General features: G+C 45.6%; 25 non-coding genes and 2 pseudogenes across 25 annotated transcripts; 5 read left to right on the top strand and 22 right to left on the bottom strand.

Moving 5' to 3' along the window:
* Positions 1-1,006: 1,006 nt before the first annotated feature.
* LOC137495111 (U6 spliceosomal RNA) lies at positions 1,007-1,080 on the bottom strand (annotated as a pseudogene).
* Positions 1,081-1,500: 420 nt separating this feature from the next.
* On the bottom strand, positions 1,501-1,607 carry LOC137494896 (U6 spliceosomal RNA). Its single transcript, XR_011014840.2, has one exon. It is a non-coding gene; the product is annotated as a U6 spliceosomal RNA (small nuclear RNA).
* Positions 1,608-2,029: 422 nt separating this feature from the next.
* On the bottom strand, positions 2,030-2,136 carry LOC137494546 (U6 spliceosomal RNA). Its single transcript, XR_011014492.2, has one exon. It is a non-coding gene; the product is annotated as a U6 spliceosomal RNA (small nuclear RNA).
* Positions 2,137-2,558: 422 nt separating this feature from the next.
* LOC137494693 (U6 spliceosomal RNA) lies at positions 2,559-2,665 on the bottom strand. Its single transcript, XR_011014639.2, has one exon. It is a non-coding gene; the product is annotated as a U6 spliceosomal RNA (small nuclear RNA).
* A 420-nt stretch (positions 2,666-3,085) lies between these two features.
* LOC137494534 (U6 spliceosomal RNA) lies at positions 3,086-3,192 on the bottom strand. Its single transcript, XR_011014480.2, has one exon. It is a non-coding gene; the product is annotated as a U6 spliceosomal RNA (small nuclear RNA).
* Positions 3,193-3,612: 420 nt separating this feature from the next.
* Positions 3,613-3,719, bottom strand: LOC137494588 (U6 spliceosomal RNA). The gene has a single exon (XR_011014534.2). It is a non-coding gene; the product is annotated as a U6 spliceosomal RNA (small nuclear RNA).
* Positions 3,720-4,137: 418 nt separating this feature from the next.
* Positions 4,138-4,244, bottom strand: LOC141382067 (U6 spliceosomal RNA). The gene has a single exon (XR_012403013.1). It is a non-coding gene; the product is annotated as a U6 spliceosomal RNA (small nuclear RNA).
* A 420-nt stretch (positions 4,245-4,664) lies between these two features.
* On the bottom strand, positions 4,665-4,771 carry LOC141384225 (U6 spliceosomal RNA). Its single transcript, XR_012405280.1, has one exon. It is a non-coding gene; the product is annotated as a U6 spliceosomal RNA (small nuclear RNA).
* A 422-nt stretch (positions 4,772-5,193) lies between these two features.
* Positions 5,194-5,300, bottom strand: LOC141382021 (U6 spliceosomal RNA). The gene has a single exon (XR_012402961.1). It is a non-coding gene; the product is annotated as a U6 spliceosomal RNA (small nuclear RNA).
* Positions 5,301-5,722: 422 nt separating this feature from the next.
* On the bottom strand, positions 5,723-5,829 carry LOC141382023 (U6 spliceosomal RNA). Its single transcript, XR_012402963.1, has one exon. It is a non-coding gene; the product is annotated as a U6 spliceosomal RNA (small nuclear RNA).
* Positions 5,830-6,249: 420 nt separating this feature from the next.
* Positions 6,250-6,357, bottom strand: LOC137494804 (U6 spliceosomal RNA). The gene has a single exon (XR_011014750.2). It is a non-coding gene; the product is annotated as a U6 spliceosomal RNA (small nuclear RNA).
* Positions 6,358-6,779: 422 nt separating this feature from the next.
* LOC141382073 (U6 spliceosomal RNA) lies at positions 6,780-6,886 on the bottom strand. Its single transcript, XR_012403019.1, has one exon. It is a non-coding gene; the product is annotated as a U6 spliceosomal RNA (small nuclear RNA).
* A 412-nt stretch (positions 6,887-7,298) lies between these two features.
* LOC137494970 (U6 spliceosomal RNA) lies at positions 7,299-7,405 on the bottom strand. Its single transcript, XR_011014914.2, has one exon. It is a non-coding gene; the product is annotated as a U6 spliceosomal RNA (small nuclear RNA).
* Positions 7,406-7,825: 420 nt separating this feature from the next.
* Positions 7,826-7,933, bottom strand: LOC137489625 (U6 spliceosomal RNA). The gene has a single exon (XR_012403030.1). It is a non-coding gene; the product is annotated as a U6 spliceosomal RNA (small nuclear RNA).
* Positions 7,934-8,355: 422 nt separating this feature from the next.
* Positions 8,356-8,462, bottom strand: LOC137489623 (U6 spliceosomal RNA). Its single transcript, XR_011009015.2, has one exon. It is a non-coding gene; the product is annotated as a U6 spliceosomal RNA (small nuclear RNA).
* Positions 8,463-8,878: 416 nt separating this feature from the next.
* Positions 8,879-8,979, bottom strand: LOC137489624 (U6 spliceosomal RNA; annotated as a pseudogene).
* A 5,242-nt stretch (positions 8,980-14,221) lies between these two features.
* Positions 14,222-14,385, top strand: LOC141384166 (U1 spliceosomal RNA). Its single transcript, XR_012405222.1, has one exon. It is a non-coding gene; the product is annotated as a U1 spliceosomal RNA (small nuclear RNA).
* Positions 14,386-16,227: 1,842 nt separating this feature from the next.
* On the top strand, positions 16,228-16,310 carry trnal-cag (transfer RNA leucine (anticodon CAG)). The gene has a single exon. It is a non-coding gene; the product is annotated as a tRNA-Leu (tRNA).
* Positions 16,311-17,386: 1,076 nt separating this feature from the next.
* Positions 17,387-17,459, bottom strand: trnav-cac (transfer RNA valine (anticodon CAC)). Its single transcript has one exon. It is a non-coding gene; the product is annotated as a tRNA-Val (tRNA).
* Positions 17,460-17,563: 104 nt separating this feature from the next.
* On the bottom strand, positions 17,564-17,636 carry trnav-aac (transfer RNA valine (anticodon AAC)). The gene has a single exon. It is a non-coding gene; the product is annotated as a tRNA-Val (tRNA).
* Positions 17,637-18,967: 1,331 nt separating this feature from the next.
* Positions 18,968-19,050, top strand: trnal-cag (transfer RNA leucine (anticodon CAG)). The gene has a single exon. It is a non-coding gene; the product is annotated as a tRNA-Leu (tRNA).
* A 1,076-nt stretch (positions 19,051-20,126) lies between these two features.
* On the bottom strand, positions 20,127-20,199 carry trnav-cac (transfer RNA valine (anticodon CAC)). Its single transcript has one exon. It is a non-coding gene; the product is annotated as a tRNA-Val (tRNA).
* Positions 20,200-20,303: 104 nt separating this feature from the next.
* On the bottom strand, positions 20,304-20,376 carry trnav-aac (transfer RNA valine (anticodon AAC)). The gene has a single exon. It is a non-coding gene; the product is annotated as a tRNA-Val (tRNA).
* Positions 20,377-21,707: 1,331 nt separating this feature from the next.
* On the top strand, positions 21,708-21,790 carry trnal-cag (transfer RNA leucine (anticodon CAG)). Its single transcript has one exon. It is a non-coding gene; the product is annotated as a tRNA-Leu (tRNA).
* Positions 21,791-22,866: 1,076 nt separating this feature from the next.
* trnav-cac (transfer RNA valine (anticodon CAC)) lies at positions 22,867-22,939 on the bottom strand. Its single transcript has one exon. It is a non-coding gene; the product is annotated as a tRNA-Val (tRNA).
* A 104-nt stretch (positions 22,940-23,043) lies between these two features.
* Positions 23,044-23,116, bottom strand: trnav-aac (transfer RNA valine (anticodon AAC)). The gene has a single exon. It is a non-coding gene; the product is annotated as a tRNA-Val (tRNA).
* A 1,331-nt stretch (positions 23,117-24,447) lies between these two features.
* trnal-cag (transfer RNA leucine (anticodon CAG)) lies at positions 24,448-24,530 on the top strand. The gene has a single exon. It is a non-coding gene; the product is annotated as a tRNA-Leu (tRNA).
* The last annotated feature ends 793 nt before the right edge of the window (positions 24,531-25,323 follow it).

Genomic DNA, 25,323 nt, shown 5'->3' with positions numbered 1-25,323 from the left:
GTTATAAACAATAGAGTTTACCTAACAGTAAAAAACAATTGTGGTATAAAATTATATTGTAAATTAAACTTAAGTAAATGTTCAATATAAATGCAGTAACACCTAAAAAATATGTGTATATGTTAATGTAACTGTAAAAATTAAAGTAAATAAAATACAACTTTAAAATATATTTAATTATATTCTTAATTTATTAAACTTAAAAGTAATAGTAAACCTATTTAAATATTAATGCCTAATATTTATATTTTAGACTCTTTTAATTATAATATATTTTAATTATTATATATATTATAGATATATATTTTTATATCCTATAATCTAATATTTTTAGGTACTATGATCATTTTGTTTAAATATTTTATTACATGCTATTCAATATTAATAAATAAGTTACCTAAACGTTAGGTAACCTTAAACTGAATGTTTTAATTTAACATCAGTTACCCTATACAATATTCAATTTAAAAGTCAATATTTCAGTATGTTTTATTATTGAACTATTAAAATATTTTATTACTTAAAAAATATAAAATATAAGTCATTATAAAAACATTTTAGCTAGCTATGTTGTAAATAAACATACAATATTTAAAGATATTTTAATACATTTATTACAAAATATACTTTTTTATTATTAAATGTAACTCCTTTAAAATGAATTTTCTTTTTCAAATTATTTAGTTACATTGTAATACACATTCTTGATTGCCTGATATACAATGACAGCTGTCCACATGGCTACTTAATATGCACCTGTCATACCCCAGAAAGCACATGGCTATTTGTTATGCCAGTTTCAGGTAGCCTGCCAGCCCGCCCCTGGGCCCGCCTTTGATTTTTTACCATATTGGGCATTTCTTTAATTTCAGCAAGCATGAGCACCCTTCAAGGCCACAGGTGACCCCAATGGGGTTCAGGGGTCACTACCCTGCAGTCCAAGGCCATGTGACGTTGAGAGGATCGCTGGGGGCCGCAGGGTGGGGACAGAGAAGATCCATCAGGTTCCTTTTCGCAGGGGCCATGCTAATCTTCTCTGTATCGATCCAATTTTAGTATATGTGCCACCGTAGCAAGCACAGACCAGCGGTCAGGCTCAGGGCATATGTACGCCTCGAGTCCCAGCAATGTTCCTTCAAGGTGGTGGGACCCGAAGAGCCATGTTCCCACTTGTATGCCGTGCACTACAGAGCTTTGGCCCTGTCAGTGCTAGGCACACTGATTGATGCAGTAGGTCACCAAGTTTATGGACAGGGGGAAATTAGAGTGTCAGGATAGCCTATGGCAAAGTCCCACTAAAGCAAGGGCTTTGGAAGTGCATTAGCACAATAAAACAAACGATCAAAGCATCCCACATTCGTTTTCACCATGCATGTAGACTTTCCAGTTGACCCAGCAGCACCTCCTACGATTTGCTAAACCCATCCTCATGCACCATTTGGAAACGTGAAAAGCCTTTTGTCTTTTTTCATTTCTGTACTTTTACCCACGCACTAAAAAAGCAATATGGAGCGCTTCACGGATTTGCGTGTCATCCTTTCGCAGGGGCCATGCTAATCTTCTCTGTATCGATCCAATTTTAGTATATGTGCCACCTTAGCGAGCACAGATCAGCAGTCAGGCTCAGGGCATATGTACGCCTCGAGTCCCAGCAATGTTCCTCCAAGGTGGTGGGACCTGGAGAGCCATGTTCCCACTTGTATGCCGTGCACTACAGAGCTTTGGTCCTGTCAGTGCTAGGCACACTGATTGATGCAGTTGGTCACCAAGTTTAAAGACTGGGGAAATTAGAGTGTCAGGTTAGCCTATGGCAAAGTCCCACTAAAGCAAAGGCTTTGGAAGTGCATTGGTTGCACAACAAAACAAACGATCAAAGCATCCCACATTCGTTTTCACCATGCATGTAGACTTTCCAGTTGACCCAGCAGCACCTCCCACGATTTGCTAAACCCATCCTCATGCACCATTTGGAATCGTGAAAAGCCTTTTGTCTTTTTTCATTTCTGTACTTTTACCCTCGCACTAAAACAGCAATATGGAGCGCTTCACGTATTTGCGTGTCATCCTTTCGCAGGGGCCATGCTAATCTTCTCTGTATTGATCCAATTTTAGTATATGTGCCACCGTAGCGAGCACGGACGAGTGGAAAGGCTCAGGGCATATGTATGCCTCGAGTCCCAGCAATGTTCCTCCAAGGTGGTGGGACCTGGAGAGCCATGTTCCCACTTGTATGCCGTGCACTACAGAGCTTTGGCCCTGTCAGTGCAAGCACACTGATTGATGCAGTAGGTCACCAAGTTTATGGACAGGGGGAAATTAGAGTGTCAGGATAGCCTATGGCAAAGTCCCAGTAAAGCAAGGGCTTTGGAAGTGCATTGGTTGCACAACAAAACAAACGATCAAAGCATCCCACATTCGTTTTCACCATGCATGTAGACTTTCCAGTTGACCCAGCAGCACCTCCCACGATTTGCTAAACCCATCCTCATGCACCATTTGGAATCGTGAAAAGCCTTTTGTCTTTTTTCATTTCTGTACTTTTGCCCACGCACTAAAACAGCAATATGGAGCGCTTCATGGATTTGCGTGTCATCCTTTCGCAGGGGCCATGCTAATCTTCTCTGTATCGATCCAATTTTAGTATATGTGCCACCGTAGCGAGCACAGCCTAGTGGTCAGGCTCAGGGCATATGTACGCCTCGAGTCCCAGCAATGTTCATTCAAGGTGGTGGGACCCGAAGAGCCATGTTCCCACTTGTATGCCGTGCACTACAGAGCTTTGGTCCTGTCAGTGCTACGCACACTGATTGATGCAGTAGGTCACCAAGTTTATGGACAGGGGGAAATTAGAGTGTCAGGATAGCCTATGGCAAAATCCCACTAAAGCAAGGGCTTTGGAAGTGCATTAGCACAACAAAACAAACGATCAAAGCATCCCACATTCGTTTTCACCATGCATGTAGACTTTCCAGTTGACCCAGCAGCACCTCCCACGATTTGCTAAACCCATCCTCATGCACCATTTGGAATCGTGAAAAGCCTTTTGTCTGTTTGCATTTCTGTACTTTTACCCACGCACTAAAACAGCAATATGAAGCGCTTCACGGATTTGCGTGTCATCCTTTCGCAGGGGACATGCTAATCTTCTCTGTATAGATCCAATTTTAGTATATGTGCCACCGTAGCGAGCACAGACCAGTGGTCAGGCTCAGGGCATATGTACGCCTCGAGTCCCAGCAATGTTCCTCCAGGGTGGTGGGAACCGGAGAGCCATGTTCCCACTTGTATGCCGTGCACTACAGAGCTTTGGCCCTGTCAGTGCTAGGCACACTGATTGATGCAGTAGGTCACCAAGTTTATGGACGGGGGGAAATTAGAGTGTCAGGATAGCCTATGGCAAAGTCCCACTAAAGCAAGGGCTTTGGAAGTGCATTAGCACAACAAAACAAACGATCAAAGCATCCCACATTCGTTTTTACCATGCATGTAGACTTTCCAGTTGACCCAGCAGCACCTCCCACGATTTACTAAACCCATCCTCATGCACCATTTGGAATCGTGAAAAGCCTTTTGTCTTTTTGCATTTCTGTACTTTTACCCACGCACTAAAACAGCAATATGGAGCGCTTCACGGATTTGCGTGTCATCCTTTCGCAGGGGCCATGCTAATCTTCTCTGTATCGATCCAATTTTAGTATATGTACCACCGTAGCGAGCACAGACCAGTGGTCAGGCTCAGGGCATATGTACGCCTCGAGTCCCAGCAATGTTCCTCCAGGGTGGTGGGAACCGGAGAGCCATGTTCCCACTTGTATGCCGTGCACTACAGAGCTTTGGCCCTGTCAGTGCTAGGCACACTGATTGATGCAGTAGGTCACCAAGTTTATGGACAGGGGGAAATTAGAGTGTCAGGATAGCCTATGGCAATCCCACTAAAGCAAGGGCTTTGGAAGTGCATTAGCACAACAAAACAAATGATCAAAGCATCCCACATTCGTTGTCACCATGCATGTAGACTTTCCAGTTGACCCAGCAGCACCTCCCACGATTTGCTAAACCCATCGTCATGCACCATTTGGAAACGTGAAAAGCCTTTTGTCTTTTTTCATTTCTGTACTTTTACCCACGCACTAAAAAAGCAATATGGAGCGCTTCACGGATTTGCGTGTCATCCTTTCGCAGGGGCCATGCTAATTTTCTCTGTATCGATCCAATTTTAGTATATGTGCCACCGTAGCAAGCACAGACCAGCGGTCAGGCTCAGGGCATATGTACGCCTCGAGTCCCAGCAATGTTCCTTCAAGGTGGTGGGACCTGAAGAGCCATGTTCCCACTTGTATGCCGTGCACTACAGAGCTTTGGCCCTGTCAGTGCTAGGCACACTGATTGATGCAGTAGGTCACCAAGTTTATGGACAGGGGGAAATTAGAGTGTCAGGATAGCCTATGGCAAAGTCCCACTAAAGCAAGGGCTTTGGAAGTGCATTAGCACAATAAAACAAACGATCAAAGCATCCCACATTCGTTTTCACCATGCATGTAGACTTTCCAGTTGACCCAGCAGCACCTCCCACGATTTGCTAAACCCATCCTCATGCACCATTTGGAATCGTGAAAAGCCTTTTGTCTTTTTGCATTTCTGTACTTTTACCCACGCACTAAAACAGCAATATGGAGCGCTTCACGGATTTGCGTGTCATCCTTTCGCAGGGGCCATGCTAATCTTCTCTGTATCGATCCAATTTTAGTATATGTGCCACCGTAGCGAGCACAGACCAGTGGTCAGGCTCAGGGCATATGTACGCCTCGAGTCCCAGCAATGTTCCTCCAAGGTGGTGGGACCTGGAGAGCCATGTTCCCACTTGTATGCCGTGCACTACAGAGCTTTGGTCCTGTCAGTGCTAGGCACACTGATTGATGCAGTAGGTCACCAAGTTTAAAGACTGGGGAAATTAGAGTGTCAGGTTAGCCTATGGCAAAGTCCCACTAAAGCAAAGGCTTTGGAAGTGCATTGGTTGCACAACAAAACAAACGATCAAAGCATCCCACATTCGTTTTCACTATGCATGTAGACTTTCCAGTTGACCCAGCAGCACCTCCCACGATTTGATAAACCCATCCTCATGCACCATTTGGAATCGTGAAAAGCCTTTTGTCTTTTTTCATTTCTGTACTTTTACCCTCGCACTAAAACAGCAATATGGAGCGCTTCACGTATTTGCGTGTCATCCTTTCGCAGGGGCCATGCTAATCTTCTCTGTATTGATCCAATTTTAGTATATGTGCCACCGTAGCGAGCACGGACGAGTGGAAAGGCTCAGGGCATATGTACGCCTCGAGTCCCAGCAATGTTCCTCCAAGGTGGTGGGACCTGGAGAGCCATGTTCCCACTTGTATGCCGTGCACTACAGAGCTTTGGCCCTGTCAGTGCAAGCACACTGATTGATGCAGTAGGTCACCAAGTTTATGGACAGGGGGAAATTAGAGTGTCAGGATAGCCTATGGCAAAGTCCCAGTAAAGCAAGGGCTTTGGAAGTGCATTGGTTGCACAACAAAACAAACGATCAAAGCATCCCACATTCGTTTTCACCATGCATGTAGACTTTCCAGTTGACCCAGCAGCACCTCCCACGATTTGCTAAACCCATCCTCATGCACCATTTGGAATCGTGAAAAGCCTTTTGTCTTTTTTCATTTCTGTACTTTTGCCCACGCACTAAAACAGCAATATGGAGCGCTTCATGGATTTGCGTGTCATCCTTTCGCAGGGGCCATGCTAATCTTCTCTGTATCGATCCAATTTTAGTATATGTGCCACCGTAGCGAGCACAGCCTAGTGGTCAGGCTCAGGGCATATGTACGCCTCGAGTCCCAGCAATGTTCATTCAAGGTGGTGGGACCCGAAGAGCCATGTTCCCACTTGTATGCCGTGCACTACAGAGCTTTGGCCCTGTCAGTGCTACGCACACTGATTGATGCAGTAGGTCACCAAGTTTATGGACAGGGGGAAATTAGAGTGTCAGGATAGCCTATGGCAAAGTCCCACTAAAGCAAGGGCTTTGGAAGTGCATTAGCACAACAAAACAAACGATCGAAGCATCCCACATTCGTTTTCACCATGCATGTAGACTTTCCAGTTGACCCAGCAGCACCTCCCACGATTTGCTAAACCCATCCTCATGCACCATTTGGAATCGTGAAAAGCCTTTTGTCTTTTTGCATTTCTGTACTTTTACCCACGCACTAAAACAGCAATATGGAGCGCTTCACGGATATGCGTGTCATCCTTTCGCAGGGGTCATGCTAATCTTCTCTGTATCGAGAAGAATTTTAGTATATGTGCCACCGTAGGGAGCACAGATCAGCAGTTAGGCTCAGGGCATATGTACGCCTCGAGTCCCAGCAATGTTCCTCCAAGGTGGTGGGACCTGGAGAGCCATGTTCCCACTTGTATGCCGTGCACTACAGAGCTTTGGTCCTGTCAGTGCTAGGCACACTGATTGATGCAGTAGGTCACCAAGTTTAAAGACTGGGGAAATTAGAGTGTCAGGTTAGCCTATGGCAAAGTCCCACTAAAGCAAAGGCTTTGGAAGTGCATTGGTTGCACAACAAAACAAACGATCAAAGCATCCCACATTCGTTTTCACCATGCATGTAGACTTTCCAGTTGACCCAGCAGCACCTCCCACGATTTGCTAAACCCATCCTCATGCACCATTTGGAATCGTGAAAAGCCTTTTGTCTTTTTTCATTTCTGTACTTATACCCACGCACTAAAACAGCAATATGGAGCACTTCACGGATTTGCGTGTCATCCTTTCACAGGGGCCATGCTAATCTTCTCTGTATCGACCCAATTTTAGTATATGTGCCACTATAGCAAGCACTCAGGCTCAGGGCATATGTACGCCTCGAGTCCCAGCAATGTTCCTCCAAGGTGGTGGGACCTGGAGAGCCATGTTCCCACTTGTATGCCGTGCACTACAGAGCTTTGGCCCTGTCAGTGCAAGCACACTGATTGATGCAGTAGGTCACCAAGTTTATGGACAGGGGGAAATTAGAGTGTCAGGATAGCCTATGGCAAAGTCCTAGTAAAGCAAGGGCTTTGGAAGTGCATTGGTTGCACAACAAAACAAACGATCAAAGCATCCCACATTCGTTTTCACCATGCATGTAGACTTTCCAGTTGACCCAGCAGCACCTCCCACGATTTGCTAAACCCATCCTCATGCACCATTTGGAATCGTGAAAAGCCTTTTGTCTTTTTTCATTTCTGTACTTTTGCCCACGCACTAAAACAGCAATATGGAGCGCTTCATGGATTTGCGTGTCATCCTTTCGCAGGGGCCATGCTAATCTTCTCTGTATCGATCCAATTTTAGTATATGTGCCACCGTAGCGAGCACAGCCTAGTGGTCAGGCTCAGGGCATATGTACGCCTCGAGTCCCAGCAATGTTCATTCAAGGTGGTGGGACCCGAAGAGCCATGTTCCCACTTGTATGCCGTGCACTACAGAGCTTTGGCCCTGTCAGTGCTACGCACACTGATTGATGCAGTAGGTCACCAAGTTTATGGACAGGGGGAAATTAGAGTGTCAGGATAGCCTATGGCAAAGTCCCACTAAAGCAAGGGCTTTGGAAGTGCATTAGCACAACAAAACAAACGATCGAAGCATCCCACATTCGTTTTCACCATGCATGTAGACTTTCCAGTTGACCCAGCAGCACCTCCCACGATTTGCTAAACCCATCCTCATGCACCATTTGGAATCGTGAAAAGCCTTTTGTCTTTTTGCATTTCTGTACTTTTACCCACGCACTAAAACAGCAATATGGAGCGCTTCACGGATTTGCGTGTCATCCTTTCGCAGGGGTCATGCTAATCTTCTCTGTATCGAGAAGAATTTTAGTATATGTGCCACCGTAGGGAGCACAGATCAGCAGTTAGGCTCAGGGCATATGTACGCCTCGAGTCCCAGCAATGTTCCTCCAAGGTGGTGGGACCTGGAGAGCCATGTTCCCACTTGTATGCCGTGCACTACAGAGCTTTGGTCCTGTCAGTGCTAGGCACACTGATTGATGCAGTAGGTCACCAAGTTTAAAGACTGGGGAAATTAGAGTGTCAGGTTAGCCTATGGCAAAGTCCCACTAAAGCAAAGGCTTTGGAAGTGCATTGGTTGCACAACAAAACAAACGATCAAAGCATCCCACATTCGTTTTCACCATGCATGTAGACTTTCCAGTTGACCCAGCAGCACCTCCCACGATTTGCTAAACCCATCCTCATGCACCATTTGGAATCGTGAAAAGCCTTTTGTCTTTTTTCATTTCTGTACTTTTGCCCACGCACTAAAACAGCAATATGGAGCACTTCACGGATTTGCGTGTCATCCTTTCACAGGGGCCATGCTAATCTTCTCTGTATCGACCCAATTTTAGTATATGTGCCACTATAGCAAGCACTCAGGCTCAGGGCATATGTACGCCTCGAGTCCCAGCAATGTTCCTCCAAGGTGGTGGGACCTAGAGAGCCATGTTCCCACTTGTATGCCGTGCACTACAGAGCTTTGGCCCTGTCAGTGCTAGGCACACTGATTGATGCAGTAGGTCACCAAGTTTATGGACAGGGGGAAATTAGAGTGTCAGGATAGCCTATGGCAAAGTCCCACTAAAGCAAGGGCTTTGGAAGTGCATTGGTTGCACAACAAAACAAACGATCAAAGCATCCCACATTCGTTTTCACCATGCATGTAGACTTTCCAGTTGACCCAGTAGCACCTCCCACGATTTGCTAAACCCATCCTCATGCACCATTTGGAATCGTGAAAAGCCTTTTTTTAACTTTTTTCATTTCTGTACTTTTACCCACGCACTAAAACAGCAATATGGAGCGCTTCACGGATTTGCGTGTCATCCTTTCGCAGGGGCCATGCTAATATTCTCTGTATCGATCCAAGTATATGTTTTTTTTTTTCAAAACATCAGTTCAGAAGCATATAAAAATATCATTTACAAACATTCCTTATGACATTATGTTGGTTTCAAAACAGGAAAACAACAAGCATAATCATTCTGGCAAATCTATTTTCAAACCATCTAGTGAGTACGTAATATAAGGAGTATTCAACATAAACGTTTTGTAAAATTCAGTCTCTTTTTCTTCCATTCTAAAATATTGTTCCACAGTTTTAATATAGTTTTCCAGTTTCTTTTACACATTGTCCATAACTCCATTTTAGCATGTTTATTTTTAACAATGTTTCTCCTTTCTCAAATTACAGTTCTTGCAACTGATAGAAACAAATTGGCAATTCTTGTTTTACTTCCATTAAAACTAGGGATGCACGATATATCGGCGCCCATATCGTTATTGTCCGATAAATGCTATTTTTAAGATTATCGTTATCGATCCGATGTTGACACCTTGCAATTTCGAAATCATATCTTTTTTGCTTCAAGTATAGACTATTCAGTTCATAAGAGCAGTTCAATCTTTTATGAAGTTTGCTGTATAAAAATATAACAATTTAAAATATTTATTATTATCGGCCTATACATATCGGCTATCGGCCTCCAAGTCTGAAGAATTATCGGTTATCGGTATCGGCCAAAAAATCCATATCGGTGCATCCCTAATTAAAACCAAATAAAAATATTTTATACCATTCTGTCTCCTCCTCAATCAGTTTTACTTTTCATCATTTGTTTAATACTTTCTTTTAACTTTGCCATAAATGTATTAAATTCAACACATTTTAAAAACAAATGCATAATACCTTCATTTTCCAGTCCACATATTTTGCATAATGCATTCTCACTGCTTCCAATTTGTGCCAGTTTTGTTTCAGTGAAAATAACATTATGTCTGATGAAATAATCCAACGTTTCAATTTTTGCGTCTAAATATTTCCATTTTAAATTCTTCCAGATTCCCTCTTCGTCTATTTCCACAAATATTTTTTTCCAAAATTGTTCTGAAACTGGTCTTTTATGCACTTTGTTTCTGAAACAAATGTAGAAATTTTTGAGAACACATTCTTGAAAATCTTTCTCATTTTCCTTTAAAAACATTTTCACATTATTCCTTCATTCGAATCTATGATTTCAAAACTTTCTGGATCCACACCTACAAATGTTTCCATAATTTATCGTCCACCCAAACTAAATAATGAATTTCTAAATGACTTTGCTGCTTTTTAACACATATTACCACCCTCTCACCTAATATTATGGTTTTAGGAGATTTTAATATTCATGTGGATAATTTTAATAACTCCCTTACAAGAGATTTTATATCCTGTCTTGAGAGCTTTGGACTTCAACAGCATGTCAATGTTCCCACACACTCTAAAGGACACACCCTCAACCTCATCTGCTGCTCTGGTGTTTCACCCATTGACCTCTCTGCTGAGGAACTCCCTATAACGGATAATTTTCTCCTCTGATTTAATTTTGCACTCTCTCTTTCTTCCACCAAATCTCTCCGTACTATTTCCTTCCGTAACATAAAACATATTAATTTAAAATCCTTTTTTTGCTAGTATTAACTCACTTCCTGAAATTACTAACCTTTCATCACCAAATGATTTAGTTTCTCATTACAACACTGGACTTCACTATAAGTCTCTGTAATAAAGTTCACGGCCCTTTGGCCGCCTGGAAGAAGGAGGCGGAGAACCGACGTAGTTTAAAAATATTTATTAATAACAGGGACGGCAGCTCCTCACGGAGACAATGGGGGGGTTGGCGCCACAGCCCCTGCGAGACCTATATGAGATGGGCCGAGAGAACAGGAGATGAAAAAAAAAAGGAAAGACAGAGTAGACCAGGAAAGGGGAGAGAGGAAAATGAAAAAAAAAATTGGGGTTCGGTTCTCCAGACACGCTGCCACTCGATCCTCCACCAGCTGAGAGATGCGATGACGTGCTGGGAGCCCTGTGGAGGAATCTATCCACCCGTCTGTCTTCTGGCGTCCGGCGGCGGTTCTCCTGGCTGGCTGGCGGCATCTCTGGTCTCCTGCTCTGCTTCCGTGGATGGATGCAGGCTCTGGCATCATGGTGGATCGCGGCAACTCCCCCGGGTTCTGTGGGATGGCTCCCTTCAGCACTTTCCCCTTCGGTGGTGAGCCCTGCGTCTCCTGCTCCTCCCCATGCTGGGAGACGGCAGCAGGCAGATCCTTTCCTCGCCAGCCTCAGGCCGCCCCGGCACTCTGGGCAGACGAACAGGTTTCTCCCCCACTCGGGTTAACTCCCAAACACTCGCCCCTCTCTCAGCGGCAAGGGCATCTGGACAACGCGTCCCTCCTTCTCCCGGGCTTCGGCACCACTGTAATAAAGTTCATGGCCCTTTGGCCGCCAGAAAGAAGGAGGCGGAGAACCAACGCAGTTTTAAAATATTTATTAATAACAGGGACGGCAGTCTCCGTGTCTAAACCAAAACGGACGGACGGCAGCTCCTCACGAAGACTGCCGGCAAACTGAAAGCAAAAGTAAAATATGTCCGGGCCCGGTCCTCTCTCGGCTTCCTCTGCCATAGTTCCTCCTTTTATGGTCCAGAGCTCCTTCCGTGGGATCCGAGGCAGGTGCGCACCGCAGGTGTATCCACTTACGCGGTGGCCTTACTCCGTTCCCACGGCTCTCGGCCACGCCCCCTCGCCACAGTCTCATATGGATTTTTTGAACATCTGACAGAAATAAAGTCAATCAGGTAAGCAATGAGCGTAGCTGCTGCTGCTTCTCTTCTGTTTCTGCATATTAACAGCAGGTGTTCATCATCAGTCCTCAATCATCACTTAATTAAACTCATCATCGGCTCATTAACTTTACTCTGCTGCTGAGTAAATTTTGCTCAATTTAGAGAGGGACCAAATGTTCTCTGAACTGAGTAAATTTTACTCTGATGATTTTACTGTGTACAGGTATGGATCATATGTTTTGTCCCAGCTAAGATCTTAAAATGTTCTTTACTTCTCATAGTAACAACTAATGATAATAATTGTCATGGTCACATATATTGCTGTATATGAAGGGATATTTATTTATTAGCATGATGGTTGCTATATTTTAATGAAACAACTGTTTACTATGTGAATGGAGCTATCAAACCGACACGAGCGTTGAAAATAATACATAAGCTAAACTTTTTCAGGTTTTGTGCAGCCATATATACATATAAGTAATATCACAGTATAAAAATAATCTACAACACGAAATCTCTAGGACAGGTGAACTTTCTGACGACACAGCGTCACCAGCACAGACCAAACACTGCACAAAGAATGAGATATTTCAAACATGATGTGACCTTAGCATTAATGTAACAATAAAAATAACTTACTGCACAAAATCTCTGTAATGGATGAACGTCTGACAGCGCAGCGTCAGGCACACAGACAAAATACTGCACACACAGTGAAATATTTTAAATGTGATGTGAGCAAAACATACTGTTTATCAGAACAGGATAAAAATAACCTACCACTCTAAATCACTATGACAGGTGTACTTGCTGACAGCGCAGCCTCACGAACAAAGACAAAATGCTGCACAAAGAGTGAAAAACTTCGAACGTGATGTAACCAGAACATATTGTGCATCAATATAACAGTATAAAAATAACTTACCACACGAAATCTCAACAACAGGTGTACTTTCTGAAGGCGCAGCCTCACGAATACTGCTCAAAAAGTGAGATATTTCAAACATGTCGTGAACAAAACATACTGTGCATCAATATAACAGTATAAAAATAACTTTCCACACAAAATCACTTTAACATACGAATTAATCTCGACAGCAGATGAACTTTCTGACCCGATAAATTGAGCATTCAGAGCAAGAGAAACTTTGGAAAATCCTCAGCGCTGATTGGCCCTGATTTTAAACTTTAGACAATGCATCCCTCCGATTAGCCCAGGGTCTAAGCAAACTGTAGACAATCGCGGCTTCTCGTTGGACGAGAGTCTACAGTCTACAGTTACCATTGCACGTTCCCTGGGCAGATGTCTGCGAACTCCCCAAATGTGGGAATCTCGACTGCATAATTTCTGGTAGTGGGGGACTGCGTTCGCGCTCTCCCCTGAGCACAGTGGTTCAAGACAGAGTTCAGGCGGTAGCGTCGGGCCCGGCTGGAGCGGCGCTTCCCTCTCTTCCTCGTCCTTTGCCAAGCCTCTTTTGCTCCAGTAGAGCTGCGCGCGCCTGTGGAAGGCCTGCCCACCCGTCGCTGGAAGAGTCTGTTCTGACGCCGAAAACTACTCGAAAGGTCCCCCCTCAAAGCGGTTTGACCAGGTGAAGGAACACGCAAAGAGAGCCCCCGGTGGCTTTTGTCCGCCAAACGAGTGTGCCCTGTGGAATGTCAGGATTTTATTTGCCGGCCTGCCGCTGTTACTGATGGAACCAATGCAGACCGTGTGAAAGGTCATCATTTTATCTGCCATTAAGTAAGCGAACGCTTCTGCTCGGATCAGAGGTAACTTTGTTTCAAGAACTGCAATCTTTTGCAGACGTCTGTGGCGTTTTAGGCAGAGGGACGGTTCTAAACCAGTCTGAACCAGAGGCAATTTCGCAGCCAGCCGTCGGTGGTTTCCCGTCCCAGGAATGTAAGGTGCTTGCAGCGAGAGGTTGTTTCGTTAGCGCTTCCGCTTTCGTCAGTGAAGTTCTTTTGCGGAACGTTTGTAGATCCCGTCGTGTTCTTCAAGCTATGTCGTTTGAGCACTGTGCTGATAGGCTGACGTAAGAAAACAGGACACAAAATATACAAGGCAAGAGTGCAAAGCACGGAGCTCTAGGCAAAGGCGGTCCGAACCGCAGCAAAGCAGGAGGTCGACATGTCCAAATAGACCAAATCAGAAACTAAGCAGAGAAAAACGACATCTGTAGAGAAAGAAAACAGATGGAGGAAAAGAAAGAACAAGAGGATCCCCTCCCCTCCCCCCATAGAGGGTCTGTTATCACCAGATCGAGTGCGTCCAGTGGAATCCATGTGTTGGCAGCCCCAACTGATGACAAAACACAAAGCAAGCATCTGGAGGAAGCTCAAACTCTTCATGCGTTGCCACAGTTACTAGCGAGTGGTTTGCAGGCACAGGCACGTCTGCTGCAAGTACAGCGCCGTCAGGGGACAGGGGTTGCTGGCCCATTCCCCATGCTCGGTTGCTGGGCATCACCGCCCTGGATTACGGCCGATAGAAAACGGCGGCTGCCATTTGCGCCACCCGGCAACTCATACCTACCTGGCAGGGGAGATACCATGATCAAGAAGGTGGTTCACCCAGGGCGAGGCTTGGCCATTGCACTCCGGCCACGCTGACCCCTGCGAATTCCCCAAATGTTGGAATCTTGACGTCATAATTTCTGGTAGTGGGGGACTGCGTTCGCGCTCTCCCCTGAGTACAGTGGTTCAAGACAGAGTTCAGGCAGTAGGGTCGGACCTGGCTGGAGCGGCGCTTCCCTCTCTTCCTCGTCCTTTGCCAAGCCTCTTTTGCTTCAGTAGAGCCGCGCGCGCCTGTGGAAGGCCTGCCCACCCGTCGCTAGAAGAGTCTGTTCTGACGCCGAAAACTACTCGAAAGGTCCCCCCTCAAAGCGGTTTGACCAGGTGAAGGAACACGCAAAGAGAGCCCCCGGTGGCTTTTGTCCGCCAAGCGAGTGTGCCCTGTGGAATGTCAGAATTTTATTTGCCGGCCGGCCGCTGTTACTGACAAAACGAATTTAGACCGTGTGAAAGCTCATCATTCTTTCTGCCATTGAGTAAGCGAACGCTTCTGCTCGGATCAGAGGTAACTTTGTTTCAAGAACTGCAATCTTTTGCAGACGTCTGTCATTTAAGGTTTGCAGGGAATTTTTTCGTCAAATCCTCGTACAACGTCAAGTCATGACATTTGACAGATCCACGCCCTAGTATCATGGGTCATCCAGTGAGCAGAGAGCCATAAAACAAGGATAAAACAAGGCGTACGCGTTGGTCAATCGAGCGGACAAAGCCAACTCAGCGTGACAAGCTCCCTGCAGGTATTAGGGCCAATTTACAATCCGGGCCCGACACAGCTTTACAGGTCCTTGCGAAATGTCCCCTTTCGTCACATTTGAAGCACCTGAATTCTGGGCGTTCCTTCATCACATTTTCTGAGCTCATGCATAGTCGACAGGTTTTTACCTGATTGGTTTGCATGACTCTAAAGTGCTGTGGCGCTTCCGCCGTCTCGATTTTGGTACTGTATGGTAAGGAGACCATCTCTTCCGGAAATCTGTTTTTTACAAACCTTGTTCCATCTTCTATGTTTGTGCCAGGATACAATCTTCTTTTAATTTTAGATATGGGGAAAACTCCCCATCTCTCTAGCTTGCTTAAAATTTCTTCATTTGCTAGGTAAACAGGCAGATGCTTGAACAAAACAACATAGTCTCTGTTTTGTAACCTCCGTACTTCAGATTTCACTCCTTTAATTGTCAATCCATTGTCTATTAAAATTTCGGTGTCATCTTCAGTCTCCATTGTTACTTCATACTCCCTTTGTTTGTTTGGGTCTCACCGCCAGCATTCTTCCTTCTCCAATCAGCTCCGTGACTGCTTTGGTTATATCAAATCTTCTTGCATCTTTTACATTTTCTACCTTTACAGTTACTGTTGCTTCCTTTGTGCATACTCTTCTTTGTACCTCTTGCTTATCCTTACCTTTCTCACCTCTTCGTTGGCCGGGCTCTTCATTTTATTTATCTCTTTGTCTGTTGTCAAGTCCATTTTCTTTCCCTCTCCGTCTATTATCCAGCCCATTTTCTTTATCCTTTCTTGCAAGTCCCTCCATTTCCATGTCGTTGCCGGGGAATCTGTCCATGATTAAAAATAAAACACACTACATACCCACCCTTCAGTCAGCAAAATGCTGCTGTTAGGTGTTTTTTAAAGACAAAAAGAAAACAAACAAACAAAAACACTCAAGGTCAATAAACAAAAAGGTAGACAAACAAAATGGGGAGAGCCTTTCTCTCCTTACTGCTGCCAACTCATTTCCTGTTTGCTCTATAGCCCCCTCAGGGTGGTGTGGCCGTAAGCAATGACAGCTGTCAAGTGTTGGCTATTGAAACTAGGCGCAGCCCCAGGAGGCGAGCACAGATTAGCTGCCTGCAGCGCCAATGAGCTGGACAGCCGGAGCTGGGCAAGCTGTGAAGCACCAGATTCCATGTCACGGTACTGCGGTGTGGCTCCCAGGAGACAGCTCCTGCCAAGCTTGCATGTCAGGATGGCCGAGCGGTCTAAGGCGCTGCGTTCAGGTCGCAGTCTCCCCTGGAGGCGTGGGTTCGAATCCCACTTCTGACAAACCGAGCCTGCGGCAGTGCGCTCAGGCTGAATTCTTTAACTCTCTGCCACCATGTCCGAATGATACAGTAACACTGACAAAGTGCCGCATCACGCGGGCTTTAATGCAAGTGCACTGAAAGGGGATCAAAAGAATTGTCCTGGGATGGTGTTGCTTTTTAAGGTTTGCAGGGCATTTTTTTCGTCAAATCCTCGTACAACGTCAAGTCATGACATTTGACAGATCCATGCCCTTGTATCGTGGATCATCCAGTGAGCAGAGAGCCAATTGAGAATGTGCGTAAAAGCAAATCTGAATGTTTCCGCCCAGTTGCTAACAGGAGACCCTCCGCTTGTAAAGCCATCGTGATAACCACAGGAGCCTCCGGTTAGGGTGAGAGCACTGTCTTGTGGTGCCAGCGCAGAGAGACGGAAAGTCACTTTCCACAATGTTTTCATTCAATGTTCTACGCTGGTGGAATCACCTTCCCATTCCCACTCGGATTACGGATACACCGGTGTCCTTCAAACGACAGCTAACACCCATCTCTTCAGAGTACACCCGAACCCCGGTGAATATCCCTCTCTCTAAAGAAAACGAAACTCCTACTCCAGCACTAAATTCTCTGAGCACAAACAAATTACTTGGAATAAATAGCCCTTTTTCGTATGCATTGCCTCGTCTTGTTGAATACCTCCACTATTGTATGTCGCTTTGGACAAAAGTGTCCGCTAATTGTATGCTTCCGCCCAGTTTCGAACAGGAGACCTTTAGCGTGTAATGCAAACATGATAAACACTACACTACGGAAACCAATAGGCCAGTGCTGCTTCAAGTATTTATAGTCTTTTTTTATAGAGCTGTCTTGTACGGTCTGCACCGTGAAGGGCCAGCAAACGCACTGGCCACCTGCTCATGCACAACACAAAGCTAAAAGAAATCAGATTCTACGCAAGTTTGCGACACAGCGAGGGGCGGTAAACACTGAGCTGAATTCAAACTTCTAGCCTCACACTGCTCTGCAGAAAGAATGTTTTCAGTGAACGTCAGTACTCAACAGAAGCCTGATTTGACAATTGTCATAAAAGCCAGAGGTTGTTTCCGCCCAGTTTCGAACTGGGGACCTTTCGCGTGTGAGGCGAACGTGATAACCACTACACTACGGAAACCTTCAGGCAGATCGAGCTGATAACCCTTTTTGATTGGGTGCCTGTCGACGATCACTGCTGGTGCGGCAGTGGATGCTATTATTTTCTCGCCAAAAGAAGAGCACTGTTTCTGCTCGGTTTCGAACCGAGGACCTTTCGCGTGTTAGGCGAACGTGATGACCACTACACTACAGAAACCCCACAAGTGCTTTCACCAGCGAAGTTAGGCCTGCAAGGATAAAACAAGGCGTACGCGTTGGTCAATCGAGCGGACAAAGCCAACTCGGCGTCACAAGCTCCCTGCAGGTATTAGGGCCAATTTACAATCCGGGCCCGACACAGCTGTACAGGTCCTTGCGAAATGTCCCCTTTCGTCACATTTGAAGCACCTGAATTCTGGGCGTTCCTTCATCACATTTTCTGAGCTCATGCATAGTCGACAGGTTTTTACCTGATTGGTGTGCATGACTCTAAAGTGCTGTGGCGCTTCCGCCGTCTCGATTTTGGTACTGTATGGTAAGGAGACCATCTCTTCCGGAAATCTGTTTTTTACAAACCTTGTTCCATCTTCTATGTTTGTGCCAGGATACAATCTTCTTTTAATTTTAGATATGGGGAAAACTCCCCATCTCTCTAGCTTGCTTAACATTTCTTCATTTGCTAGGTAAACAGGCAGATGCTTGAACGAAACAACATAGTCTCTGTTTTGTAACCTCCGTACTTAAGATTTCACTCCTTTAACTGTCAATCCATTGTCTATTAAAATTTCGGTGTCATCTTCAGTCTCCATTGTTACTTCATACTCCCTTTGTTTGTTTGGGTCTCACCGCCAGCATTCTTCCTTCTCCAATCAGCTCCGTGACTGCTTTGGTTATATCAAATCTTCTTGCATCTTTTACATTTTCTACTTCTACAGTTACTGTTGCTTCCTTTGTGCATACTCTTCTTTGTACCTCTTGCTTATCCTTACCTTTCTCACCTCTTCGTTGGCCGGGCTCTTCATTTTATTTATCTCTTTGTCTGTTGTCAAGTCCATTTTCTTTCCCTCTCCGTCTATTATCCAGCCCATTTTCTTTATCCTTTCTTGCAAGTCCCTCCATTTCCATGTCGTTGCCGGGGAATCTGTCCATGATTAAAAATAAAACACACTACATACCCACCCTTCAGTCAGTAAAATGCTGCTGTTAGGTGGTTTTTAAAGACAAAAAGAAAACAAACAAACAAAAACACTCAAGGTCAATAAACAAAAAGGTAGACAAACAAAATGGGGAGAGCCTTTCTCTCCTTACTGCTGCCAACTCACTTCCTGTTTGCTCTATAGCCCCCTCAGGGTGGTGTGGCCGTAAGCAATGACAGCTGTCAAGTGTTGGCTATTGAAACTAGGCGCAGCCCCAGGAGGCGAGCACAGATTAGCTGCCTGCAGCGCCAATGAGCTGGACAGCCGGAGCTGGGCAAGCTGTGAAGCACCAGATTCCATGTCACGGTACTGCGGTGTGGCTCCCAGGAGACAGCCCGTGCCAAGCTTGCATGTCAGGATGGCCGAGCGGTCTAAGGCGCTGCGTTCAGGTCGCAGTCTCCCCTGGAGGCGTGGGTTCGAATCCCACTTCTGACAAACCGAGCCTGCGGCAGTGCGCTCAGGCTGAATTCTTTAACTCTCTGCCCCCATGTCCGAATGATACAGTAACACTGACAAAGTGCCGCATCACGCGGGCTTTAATGCAAGTGCACTGAAAGGGGATCAAAAGAATTGTCCTGGGATGGTGTTGCTTTTTAAGGTTTGCAGGGCATTTTTTTCGTCAAATCCTCGTACAACGTCAAGTCATGACATTTGACAGATCCATGCCCTTGTATCGTGGATCATCCAGTGAGCAGAGAGCCAATTGAGAATGTGCGTAAAAGCAAATCTGAATGTTTCCGCCCAGTTGCTAACAGGAGACCCTCCGCTTGTAAAGCCATCGTGATAACCACAGGAGCCTCCGGTTAGGGTGAGAGCACTGTCTTGTGGTGCCAGCGCAGAGAGACGGAAAGTCACTTTCCACAATGTTTTCATTCAATGTTCTACGCTGGTGGAATCACCTTCCCATTCCCACTCGGATTACGGATACACCGGTGTCCTTCAAACGACAGCTAACACCCATCTCTTCAGAGTACACCCGAACCCCGGTGAATATCCCTCTCTCTAAAGAAAACGAAACTCCTACTCCAGCACTAAATTCTCTGAGCACAAACAAATTACTTGGAATAAATAGCCCTTTTTCGTATGCATTGCCTCGTCTTGTTGAATACCTCCACTATTGTATGTCGCTTTGGACAAAAGTGTCCGCTAATTGTATGCTTCCGCCCAGTTTCGAACAGGAGACCTTTAGCGTGTAATGCAAACATGATAAACACTACACTACGGAAACCAATAGGCCAGTGCTGCTTCAAGTATTTATAGTCTTTTTTTATAGAGCTGTCTTGTACGGTCTGCACCGTGAAGGGCCAGCAAACGCACTGGCCACCTGCTCATGCACAACACAAAGCTAAAAGAAATCAGATTCTACGCAAGTTTGCGACACCGCGAGGGGCGGTAAACACTGAGCTGAATTCAAACTTCTAGCCTCACACCGCTCTGCAGAAAGAATGTTTTCAGTGAACGTCAGTACTCAACAGAAGCCTGATTTGACAATTGTCATAAAAGCCAGAGGTTGTTTCCGCCCAGTTTCGAACTGGGGACCTTTCGCGTGTGAGGCGAACGTGATAACCACTACACTACGGAAACCTTCAGGCAGATCGAGCTGATAACCCTTTTTGATTGGGTGCCTGTCGACGATCACTGCTGGTGCGGCAGTGGATGCTATTATTTTCTCGCCAAAAGAAGAGCACTGTTTCTGCTCGGTTTCGAACCGAGGACCTTTCGCGTGTTAGGCGAACGTGATGACCACTACACTACAGAAACCCCACAAGTGCTTTCACCAGCGAAGTTAGGCCTGCAAGGATAAAACAAGGCGTACGCGTTGGTCAATCGAGCGGACAAAGCCAACTCGGCGTGACAAGCTCCCTGCAGGTATTAGGGCCAATTTACAATCCGGGCCCGACACAGCTGTACAGGTCCTTGCGAAATGTCCCCTTTCGTCACATTTGAAGCACCTGAATTCTGGGCGTTCCTTCATCACATTTTCTGAGCTCATGCATAGTCGACAGGTTTTTACCTGATTGGTGTGCATGACTCTAAAGTGCTGTGGCGCTTCCGCCGTCTCGATTTTGGTACTGTATGGTAAGGAGACCATCTCTTCCGGAAATCTGTTTTTTACAAACCTTGTTCCATCTTCTATGTTTGTGCCAGGATACAATCTTCTTTTAATTTTAGATATGGGGAAAACTCCCCATCTCTCTAGCTTGCTTAACATTTCTTCATTTGCTAGGTAAACAGGCAGATGCTTGAACGAAACAACATAGTCTCTGTTTTGTAACCTCCGTACTTCAGATTTCACTCCTTTAATTGTCAATCCATTGTCTATTAAAATTTCGGTGTCAGCTTCAGTCTCCATTGTTACTTCATACTCCCTTTGTTTGTTTGGGTCTCACCGCCAGCATTCTTCCTTCTCCAATCAGCTCCGTGACTGCTTTGGTTATATCAAATCTTCTTGCATCTTTTACATTTTCTACTTCTACAGTTACTGTTGCTTCCTTTGTGCATACTCTTCTTTGTACCTCTTGCTTATCCTTACCTTTCTCACCTCTTCGTTGGCCGTGCTCTTCATTTTATTTATCTCTTTGTCTGTTGTCAAGTCCATTTTCTTTACCTCTCCGTCTATTATCCAGCCCATTTTCTTTATCCTTTCTTGCAAGTCCCTCCATTTCCATGTCGTTGCCGGGGAATCTGTCCATGATTAAAAATAAAACACACTACATAACCACCCTTCAGTCAGCAAAATGCTGCTGTTAGGTGGTTTTTAAAGACAAAAAGAAAACAAACAAACAAAAACACTCAAGGTCAATAAACAAAAAGGTAGACAAACAAAATGGGGAGAGCCTTTCTCTCCTTACTGCTGCCAACTCACTTCCTGTTTGCTCTATAGCCCCCTCAGGGTGGTGTGGCCGTAAGCAATGACAGCTGTCAAGTGTTGGCTATTGAAACTAGGCGCAGCCCCAGGAGGCGAGCACAGATTAGCTGCCTGCAGCGCCAATGAGCTGGACAGCCGGAGCTGGGCAAGCTGTGAAGCACCAGATTCCATGTCACGGTACTGCGGTGTGGCTCCCAGGAGACAGCTCCTGCCAAGCTTGCATGTCAGGATGGCCGAGCGGTCTAAGGCGCTGCGTTCAGGTCGCAGTCTCCCCTGGAGGCGTGGGTTCGAATCCCACTTCTGACAAACCGAGCCTGCGGCAGTGCGCTCAGGCTGAATTCTTTAACTCTCTGCCACCATGTCCGAATGATACAGTAACACTGACAAAGTGCCGCATCACGCGGGCTTTAATGCAAGTGCACTGAAAGGGGATCAAAAGAATTGTCCTGGGATGGTGTTGCTTTTTAAGGTTTGCAGGGCATTTTTTTCGTCAAATCCTCGTACAACGTCAAGTCATGACATTTGACAGATCCATGCCCTTGTATCGTGGATCATCCAGTGAGCAGAGAGCCAATTGAGAATGTGCGTAAAAGCAAATCTGAATGTTTCCGCCCAGTTGCTAACAGGAGACCCTCCGCTTGTAAAGCCATCGTGATAACCACAGGAGCCTCCGGTTAGGGTGAGAGCACTGTCTTGTGGTGCCAGCGCAGAGAGACGGAAAGTCACTTTCCACAATGTTTTTATTCAATGTTCTACGCTGGTGGAATCACCTTCCCATTCCCACTCGGATTACGGATACACCGGTGTCCTTCAAACGACAGCTAACACCCATCTCTTCAGAGTACACCCGAACCCCGGTGAATATCCCTCTCTCTAAAGAAAACGAAACTCCTACTCCAGCACTAAATTCTCTGAGCACAAACAAATTACTTGGAATAAATAGCCCTTTTTCGTATGCATTGCCTCGTCTTGTTGAATACCTCCACTATTGTATGTCGCTTTGGACAAAAGTGTCCGCTAATTGTATGCTTCCGCCCAGTTTCGAACAGGAGACCTTTAGCGTGTAATGCAAACATGATAAACACTACACTACGGAAACCAATAGGCCAGTGCTGCTTCAAGTATTTATAGTCTTTTTTTATAGAGCTGTCTTGTACGGTCTGCACCGTGAAGGGCCAGCAAACGCACTGGCCACCTGCTCATGCACAACACAAAGCTAAAAGAAATCAGATTCTACGCAAGTTTGCGACACCGCGAGGGGCGGTAAACACTGAGCTGAATTCAAACTTCTAGCCTCACACCGCTCTGCAGAAAGAATGTTTTCAGTGAACGTCAGTACTCAACAGAAGCCTGATTTGACAATTGTCATAAAAGCCAGAGGTTGTTTCCGCCCAGTTTCGAACTGGGGACCTTTCGCGTGTGAGGCGAACGTGATAACCACTACACTACGGAAACCTTCAGGCAGATCGAGCTGATAACCCTTTTTGATTGGGTGCCTGTCGACGATCACTGCTGGTGCGGCAGTGGATGCTATTATTTTCTCGCCAAAAGAAGAGCACTGTTTCTGCTCGGTTTCGAACCGAGGACCTTTCGCGTGTTAGGCGAACGTGATGACCACTACACTACAGAAACCCCACAAGTGCTTTCACCAGCGAAGTTAGGCCTGCAAGGATAAAACAAGGCGTACGCGTTGGTCAATCGAGCGGACAAAGCCAACTCGGCGTGACAAGCTCCCTGCAGGTATTAGGGCCAATTTACAATCCGGGCCCGACACAGCTGTACAGGTCCTTGCGAAATGTCCCCTTTCGTCACATTTGAAGCACCTGAATTCTGGGCGTTCCTTCATCACATTTTCTGAGCTCATGCATAGTCGACAGGTTTTTACCTGATTGGTGTGCATGACTCTAAAGTGCTGTGGCGCTTCCGCCGTCTCGATTTTGGTACTGTATGGTAAGGAGACCATCTCTTCCGGAAATCTGTTTTTTACAAACCTTGTTCCATCTTCTATGTTTGTGCCAGGATACAATCTTCTTTTAATTTTAGATATGGGGAAAACTCCCCATCTCTCTAGCTTGCTTAACATTTCTTCATTTGCTAGGTAAACAGGCAGATGCTTGAACGAAACAACATAGTCTCTGTTTTGTAACCTCCGTACTTCAGATTTCACTCCTTTAATTGTCAATCCATTGTCTATTAAAATTTCGGTGTCAGCTTCAGTCTCCATTGTTACTTCATACTCCCTTTGTTTGTTTGGGTCTCACCGCCAGCATTCTTCCTTCTCCAATCAGCTCCGTGACTGCTTTGGTTATATCAAATCTTCTTGCATCTTTTACATTTTCTACTTCTACAGTTACTGTTGCTTCCTTTGTGCATACTCTTCTTTGTACCTCTTGCTTATCCTTACCTTTCTCACCTCTTCGTTGGCCGTGCTCTTCATTTTATTTATCTCTTTGTCTGTTGTCAAGTCCATTTTCTTTACCTCTCCATCTATTATCCAGCCCATTTTCTTTATCCTTTCTTGCAAGTCCCTCCATTTCCATGTCGTTGCCGGGGAATCTGTCCATGATTAAAAATAAAACACACTACATAACCACCCTTCAGTCAGCAAAATGCTGCTGTTAGGTGGTTTTTAAAGACAAAAAGAAAACAAACAAACAAAAACACTCAAGGTCAATAAACAAAAAGGTAGACAAACAAAATGGGGAGAGCCTTTCTCTCCTTACTGCTGCCAACTCACTTCCTGTTTGCTCTATAGCCCCCTCAGGGTGGTGTGGCCGTAAGCAATGACAGCTGTCAAGTGTTGGCTATTGAAACTAGGCGCAGCCCCAGGAGGCGAGCACAGATTAGCTGCCTGCAGCGCCAATGAGCTGGACAGCCGGAGCTGGGCAAGCTGTGAAGCACCAGATTCCATGTCACGGTACTGCGGTGTGGCTCCCAGGAGACAGCTCCTGCCAAGCTTGCATGTCAGGATGGCCGAGCGGTCTAAGGCGCTGCGTTCAGGTCGCAGTCTCCCCTGGAGGCGTGGGTTCGAATCCCACTTCTGACAAACCGAGCCTGCGGCAGTGCGCTCAGGCTGAATTCTTTAACTCTCTGCCACCATGTCCGAATGATACAGTAACACTGACAAAGTGCCGCATCACGCGGGCTTTAATGCAAGTGCACTGAAAGGGGATCAAAAGAATTGTCCTGGGATGGTGTTGCTTTTTAAGGTTTGCAGGGCATTTTTTTCGTCAAATCCTCGTACAACGTCAAGTCATGACATTTGACAGATCCATGCCCTTGTATCGTGGATCATCCAGTGAGCAGAGAGCCAATTGAGAATGTGCGTAAAAGCAAATCTGAATGTTTCCGCCCAGTTGCTAACAGGAGACCCTCCGCTTGTAAAGCCATCGTGATAACCACAGGAGCCTCCGGTTAGGGTGAGAGCACTGTCTTGTGGTGCCAGCGCAGAGAGACGGAAAGTCACTTTCCACAATGTTTTTATTCAATGTTCTACGCTGGTGGAATCACCTTCCCATTCCCACTCGGATTACGGATACACCGGTGTCCTTCAAACGACAGCTAACACCCATCTCTTCAGAGTACACCCGAACCCCGGTGAATATCCCTCTCTCTAAAGAAAACGAAACTCCTACTCCAGCACTAAATTCTCTGAGCACAAACAAATTACTTGGAATAAATAGCCCTTTTTCGTATGCATTGCCTCGTCTTGTTGAATACCTCCACTATTGTATGTCGCTTTGGACAAAAGTGTCCGCTAATTGTATGCTTCCGCCCAGTTTCGAACAGGAGACCTTTAGCGTGTAATGCAAACATGATAAACACTACACTACGGAAAC

The sequence above is a fragment of the Danio rerio genome, chromosome 4 (genome assembly GCF_049306965.1).
Source record: "Danio rerio strain Tuebingen ecotype United States chromosome 4, GRCz12tu, whole genome shotgun sequence".
Classification (NCBI taxonomy): domain Eukaryota; kingdom Metazoa; phylum Chordata; class Actinopteri; order Cypriniformes; family Danionidae; genus Danio; species Danio rerio.
This window is presented reverse-complemented; position numbering and strand designations above follow the sequence as displayed.